Source organism: Sycon ciliatum, chromosome 13 (genome assembly GCF_964019385.1).
Source record: "Sycon ciliatum chromosome 13, ocSycCili1.1, whole genome shotgun sequence".
Lineage (NCBI taxonomy): Eukaryota > Metazoa > Porifera > Calcarea > Leucosolenida > Sycettidae > Sycon > Sycon ciliatum.
The window spans coordinates 25,369,439-25,376,795 of record NC_088655.1 but is presented as its reverse complement, the minus strand read 5'-3'; the positions used below and the strand labels follow the sequence as shown (position 1 = coordinate 25,376,795).

General features: G+C 47.2%; 1 protein-coding gene across 1 annotated transcript in view; it reads left to right on the top strand.

Annotated features, from left to right (window-relative positions):
* Window positions 1–1,126: 1,126 nt before the first annotated feature.
* LOC135829799 (uncharacterized) overlaps window positions 1,127–7,357 on the top strand; it is a 36,891-nt gene continuing 30,660 nt past the window's right edge. Inside the window, exon 1 of the mRNA XM_065342184.1 lies at window positions 1,127–1,389. The gene's annotated coding sequence lies outside the window, so the exon portion shown is untranslated. The remainder of the gene's footprint in view (window positions 1,390–7,357) is intronic.

Genomic DNA, 7,357 nt, shown 5'->3' with positions numbered 1-7,357 from the left:
ACTGACTTCAGCCTGCTTTTCTCACCCTTCTTCGTCAGTAATATTTTGTTCTTCGTGGCCACCGCGTACCGCTTCAGCAAAGTTTTCAGAAAAAAATCAAGCAGCGTAGGAACTGCCTTTGTTTGGCATTATCCATGGTCAGTGATTCTTTCCAGCGTAGAAACTGCCACGACTACAGAAACACTGCAACGAGTAGAACTACATCCTGGAACAACTGCGAGCCACAGAGAAATCAAAAAACTTCTTTCTGAACAACAGCTTGTTTCCGCATGGAACACGATATTTTTCTCTCTCTCTCTCTCTATGCTCGGCTGGCATCGATGCTCGGCTGGCATCGATGCTCGCGGACAAGAAGCAAGAGCCGTACTCTGCCACAATCTCCTAAATCCGATGTAAGCTCAGCTTAGCCCTCATCCGTGCTGCTGTTGCCAGTCTGCGAGGCCATCGGCACCGAGGGCCCTCAGATGCAAACGACTCGGCCCGATTTGCGGTTGCCATGAGCAGCATCGGTTAAAGCTCCCTCCTGAGGCTCCATACTAGACTCTTTTCACAGCCATTTTTGCTCTCTCGACTGTCTTCACAGCCATTTTTGCTCTCTCGACTGTTTTCACAGCCATTTTTGCTCGTTTTTCTTCCGGTGCTGTTGATGAATTGAGGTTGCACTCGTAATTAATTGTGTTTATTTTGCCCGTACAAGAGGCTTGGTTATAATTATGGTAAAAAAAATTTGAATCTGGCGGCAAAAAACAGATTTTGGAGGTGACCTTTTTACACTGCGCTGCGCAGCTGTTCGGAGCCCTTACATGATTTGACTGACCCCACTCACCTATAATATAGGCGTTGTACTACTACCAAGAGTACATGTACTCTTGCTACTACCATGACTACTAAGGCCACGTAGATCATAGACTACTGTAGAACGGGTCCGGGTAACTAGTGCGACGTAAACATGTTTGCGAATTTTGCGAGAGGCCCCGAATCGCAAACTTTGAACAACGCAAACTCGCGCCATGTAAGGTTCAGTGCAAGGACTGACTTGACTGTGTAGAACGACTGTAGAACGACTCACAAACATTAAACAGCGCAAACCAGTCTCAATTTGTAAAACGCAAACATTAATAATTGTCGCAAACGTTACCCGTTTTACAGTACGCTTCGTTCGAAGTCTTCCCCGATTTTGCCGGTCCCCGTGCGAGACCGTGCGCATGCGCTGCCTGCACTCCGTTCGGCAGGAAGTCACAGTGCCCGTCCCATACATATACGCAGTCATTTTGGACAGAAGGCTCACTTGCTCATCGTTGTCTTTAGAGAAAGGTTAAACTACGATTGCTGGCAATATACGAGTTACTCGGAGTGGTATACGTGAATTGGACGAGCCATCGTTTGCAGGTGAGTCCATAGCTCTCCGTTGAATCACCATCCTGCATGTATGTTGTATTATCATGTTCGCATCTTTCCTGCGCCTGTGAGGCAAGCAAAGGGCGGACGGGTCTCTCACACGGCTAGAGTAATAATGTCCTCCTGGATTGGAAAGATTTTTCTTCTCCTTCCCCCTTTTTTATTTATTTTCCACCAGTCGGCAACTGTACTTCTTTTTCGTCTTAAGCGTTAGACAAGGGGAAGTAGCCATGTAGGGGCGTGGGCCCGCCTTTCGCCACCGGGAGTTACAGCTCCTTTCCTTTGATATGGTGGTTGCATAGAACGCGGCCGTTCACAATGTTTTTCTTCCAGAGCGATCATGGTGTGTGTGGCATGCCTCACTATAACTTGTCATCCGCCACAACTGGCATTTCGTTTTCGTTCTGGAGCTCATCCTGCCTCTGGTTTGGGCTTGCGTTCACTTGCGTACTTCGCCCTCGGGCAACACAGGTAATTTTGGCGTCTGGGTGATCTTGCCTGTCCTCTCCATAGACCACTTTGGCGATACAGTTGACTCACAGGACAGCCTCAGCTAGCAGGAATTTGCCACCGTTCACCAAAATGTAAAAACGTCAGCCTCCAAGGCTGATACATGATCGAGTAAACGATCGCGGATTGAAACATTACCTCTCCCCATTCCTCTATTGAGAGCATTAACACTGGACCCTGCTGTGTATTCAGGGAGTGCGTTCGATTTTGCCCGTGAATCGATTCATGAATCCACTCATGAATCGATTCGCGCTATTCACATCACCCCATGTGAACAGGGTGAATGGATTCCGAATTGATTCCAGGGCTCATGCATGACGTGGAAGTCGAACGACTTGAATGCACTTGAATCGATTCATGAATCGTTTCAAGTCCGTAATGGAACGCACTCACTAGACTGCAACTCCTTGACTAGGTCACACGTGTACTAAAACACATGCAGACCATGGCCAGGAAGTGAAGACAATTAAATTACACTGCCAGTAGGGATCTAACATCCCCGCAGCCGTATGTGTATTAACTGCCTGTGGACTGTGGGTAGATTCATTTGGTACTGTTTGCCAGACCAGTGCTGTGTGCGGCACGAGGGGCACCTGAAGGCACCGGTGGATAATGCTTGTTACCGTATTGTCGCGTATTAAAGCCGGGCGTATTCCTGTAGAAGCCGATGTAAGGGCCAGACTTCTATTCACAGCAGGCTTCCATTCAAACCAGGTATTTCTGTGTATGTCAACACTAAACCAGGCTTATGTGCCGACCGTGTATCTTGAAAAAATAAGGCTTATTTTCAAAATAGGCTTCTATTTGAGATAGGCTTTAATTATTTTAATACGTATCTAATATTGACTGAGTACGAGGTCAATATAGGAAATAAAAGCCGAGTAAAAGACCGAGGCGAAGCCGAGGTCTTTACGAGGTTTTATTTCCTATACTGACCAAGTACGAAGTCAATATTAGATTTATCACGACAAACAGTCCGTATTTCATATTCCAGGACGATAACCTCATGAATCCCGGTTTTATGATTGCACAACCGTTGCACCACCACCTACTCATGCAGTGACAATGCTGCACTAGCCACCGTTCAACTGCGCAACCCCTAAGCACTCAAATATAGGCCTAAGGAGTGAAATATGCAGGAATATTTGACTGCTTAGGTATAGCGAAAATCAATGGGAGTCAATACTAAGGGAGTGATAAAAGACAATACGGTCTATGTGGAAATTGTGCTACTAGCACTGCTAGTTATTTGAAGCGATTGAGCTAGTTATAATGCTAGCAGTGCTGATAGTGCTACAGAAATGGCAATCCTCGCGGTGGCAAATAATGACATCCCTCTGGAGTCACTCGGAAAATGGCAGTATCACAGGGCGAACACCAAAACAAAATGCTGACACAGTCATTACATCAGTACAGAGGGCTGTCAGCATCACGGGGAGCAGCAGTGTTTCTCTCTGAGCTCTAAAAATAGCACTACTTTCACAGTGGTGCCAACAGACTGGAAATCTCTGGCTAATTGGACGCATTGATTGTGCTAGGCAAGGTCACATTCGGATACAGTAAAACCTGTCTAAGACGACCGATCAAGGGACCTTGAAAATGTGGTCTCTGTTACCAGGTGGTCTCCTTATCCAGGGTAATTTGGCTGGAAATAGCATCCCTTGGTCCTGGTTGCATTGGTCTTCTAAGACAGGTGGTCGCCTTATCCGAGTGGTCGCCTTGACAGCTTTTACTGTACTTTATGTTAGGGCAGTACCGGTCCTCCCCACATGGGTCATTATGCTAGTTATTATGCTAGCAGTATCCGCCGTTGCCTAGGCACCTGAGGATGAGCTTGCGCCATAGTTACGTCGTGTCGCTGCGTGTCCAAGACAATTTAATCATTCATGGTCTTTAGTGTGCCAGGAGAAACCCGCTATACTTCTGCTCCACTAAAGCACTAAAAACGTCAAAAATTCGGTTCCGCTGGAAAGTCTGGTGGCAGTATCCACCCGTATCATGGTGTAAGAACCGTCAACGCCCCCAGTCACTGAATGTCAGTACATGAGTGTATGCCAATAGTTAAACTAGCTGATTTTTCTCTGGCTCGTTGGGTGCTCTCTCTAGTCTCTCTATCACCCCTCTTCCCCCAACACAACACACCAGCGCAAACGGCAGCCTTTTGGTGGAAATGTATGAATCACGAAAAATGCAAGTAGGAAATGAAGAGAACAAGAAAAGAACAAGAACACAACATCACGAGCACTTTGGCCAGGAAAAGACACGTCTAACATGGCATCCAAAATGGCGGCAGAGCAACCGATGGGGGCCCATCGTGGCTGAAGCTGGTATTGCAGCGACAGCCACCACGGCCACCATTGAGTGCAGAAATAGATCTGAAAACGAAGTCGAGCAAACAGCAACTCAAACAAAGCAAAGGAAACAACAAGACCAGCTACGCGACTACGCGCAGCAAGCAAAGTCATAGCGACGACATCATCAGTCATGCGTGAACACATAATCTAGCATGCGCATGCAGCCTCAGTTGCAGGCGCTGGCGAAATAAATAATGAAGTCAAGACGCAAATAAATAACACAACGAGCGATCGTTGCAGGAAAACAATTACAATTCAAATAAACTACTTCAAGGAAAGATGAGAAGTGAAACGACTAGCACTGGAAGAAATAGAATAGAGTATAGAACAAGGACAATGGAAGCTGACCACAGATGAAGCTACAATGAGGTAAGAGGCATGACACACTGATGACAGATGTCACCACAACAAACACATAATCGTAATGTTTGTCTACACACACATTGTATCGTCACACTACACACCTTGTCATATTGTCACACCTCCCCCTGGTGACATCACGTCAACAGTTAACTACGGCAACGAACAGGAGGAACGAGACCAGCACGGTTACTGTAGTATCCCTGCCCGACCAATACGGAAGCAGTACGGAACTAATACGGAACGACCTTATGTTGTATCTCCGCATATAAGCGTACGGCGCCTGCTGCATAAAAGCAGCTGCGTTTTTCTGTTTTAATTAGATTAGATTAGATTAGATTAGATAGCAATGAAAGCTAACTCGAAGAAGAAGGAGTCAACCTCTAGGTGAGCACCGAAGAGAAAGTTATTTATTTTGCCGCTTCTTCTTTCACTAATAATTATATCTCAGGTGTGTACCTGAAAGTAGAATAAAAGTAATTCTTGTTGATGTTGTTGTTGAAGACGATGACCACCAACTTGAAGTGGTTTGGCTGGTACACCAGAATCAGAATCACTAGTACTTGAAGTACATACATCATCATACTCAGGCACACTCACGCCTGACGGCTTAATTAGATCAATATTGACAGACTTCACAGAATGTCGACCGTTAGTGTCTCGTACAATTACACCAGTTTATGGAGACACAACACTGTAAACTGTCCATCTGGCCTCATACGGCGCTGTTCGCTTCTGGGGGCGATCTCCCTGCCGCAACATCACGGTGGAACAAACACTGACAACGCTCTGCACGGAACATGGAGAAACTACTACCGTAAAATCCTGCCAGAGCACCCAGTCTCTCCTATCCGCCCCTCCCTGACTTCTTGTCAGGAACGTGATTTCTCGTATCTCTGTCGCAGTCTGTGATGCCGTACTGTACTGCAGACGCGTGCTCGACCCCGTTGGAAATGTACGCAACAGTGCCCACCGGTGCACCCTCTTGACCAGGGATCGCACAAACCCTGAGTTTTGACGGGTCTGTACGACTCGTGGCTCTTGACCTTTGGTCGGTGTACGAGATGCACGAACAGTTTTCGTAGGGTGAGTAATTTTTCATGTAGCTCTGAATGCGGCAAGTAGGACTCGCCCATCCGCCCCTCCCCACCGGAAGCGTCGAGGAGGTAGGGGCGCTCTGGCGGGATTTTCGGTACGAGTACTAGTAAAACGGTAGAAACACGAAACAAAACCATATGGATCGACTACATACGAGGCAGCACCTCGAGAACGTTCAGGGGGACATCTAAACAAATCACGCGACACAGTCGCAATATCAGAGCAGTCCGACGGCAACTCCGTGACAAGCACAAGTGCACAACACAAGACGAGAGCAAAGCTACCCATGCTGAAGTCACGACGAGCATGCAAACACAAGTTCCAGATTCGAACGAGTAGCCATGGTGAGAACGCGAAGAGGAAAACGAAACACAGCGGATACGCAGACAAACTCAGCGTCGTGGATCGATTAGTTGGGCGCCAAATGTCGTCTCGGGTTTGAGAACCGGGAATGAACTGCCTCTACTCTCTTCGCCACGCCACACAACAAAGGACTAGTGCAAATTGAGGAAGAGCTTTTTCTTAGTCTTGGCTTCACGCGGCGACTGGAGAACTCATAACTAACAACTCACTGACAACGAACGACTGACACTCAGACAAGACGAGACAACGGAATCTAGTGAAGGCGTGCAATGGGGACAAGACGAGCAAGTGTGTACGAGTACACAACGGGGACAGAAGACGATGCAGCCGCGTGTACGCATAGCAGGAGTAAAACCAGCGCAGCAGCTAGCAGTGTGTACCACGGTTCAGCAGCATGTACATCCATGAACGAAGAGACACTAAAGCCTACAGTCCATTCAGAAAAAGATGAGCACTGGCTCTGGAGAGCTCCCGTGTTTGGCGATTTTGTGGTACACGGTGCAGTGCCGCTCGATTCGAAACTTGAAAAAGGGTCCAAAAAGGCACCTCAACTGGGGTTCGAACCGCAAATGCACTGTTATGCAAGTGGAGTGAACGGCCTGGATTTTCATGGTCTTTACCCAATTCAGTGCTTTGGGGGCAAAACCTGGCCGAAATCCTATTCTTGTTATGGCTTGCTTTTTGGAGAAATAGACTTCAAAAACACAATTGGAAGAGCATTCCATGGGGGATTGCCAAAAAAATTGTGACAAAAACTTAAAATTTGATCCGTTTATGGCCAAAAGCTAGGATATCATCTTTTTATGAATGGACTGTAGTTCACATTCGACAGGGCGTGACGGAACGCGACGTAAGGATCGACGGGAAGCGACGGGACGGTCTTTAGGCACCCAAGATGGCAGAGGTCGTATCTGCTCACAGGGGAGACAGATGAGTCCCGGGACAAACCACCCTGGGGCCTAATAAATTACAACTCCGAAGAGAGGGCAACTTTGTCTAATTGTTGTTGTTTTATTTAGAGCAAAGAGGAAGAAATGTTTCATGCGCATGCGTTTATCTGGTGAGGGAGCTGACGTCATGCAGCCAGGTCGCTACAGTACTCCCCCACCAGAGAACAAGCGGAGCGCAGAGAACGAAAGAGAAAAAATATCACATCGGGGTCACCAATATAGGGTTTTACGTCGGGCCCTAGACGACGGCTACTTTGGCCAACCGGACAACAAAGAAGTTGAGACCAAAGAGAATGTTTTTATTTCCTGCGCATGCTTATGTAG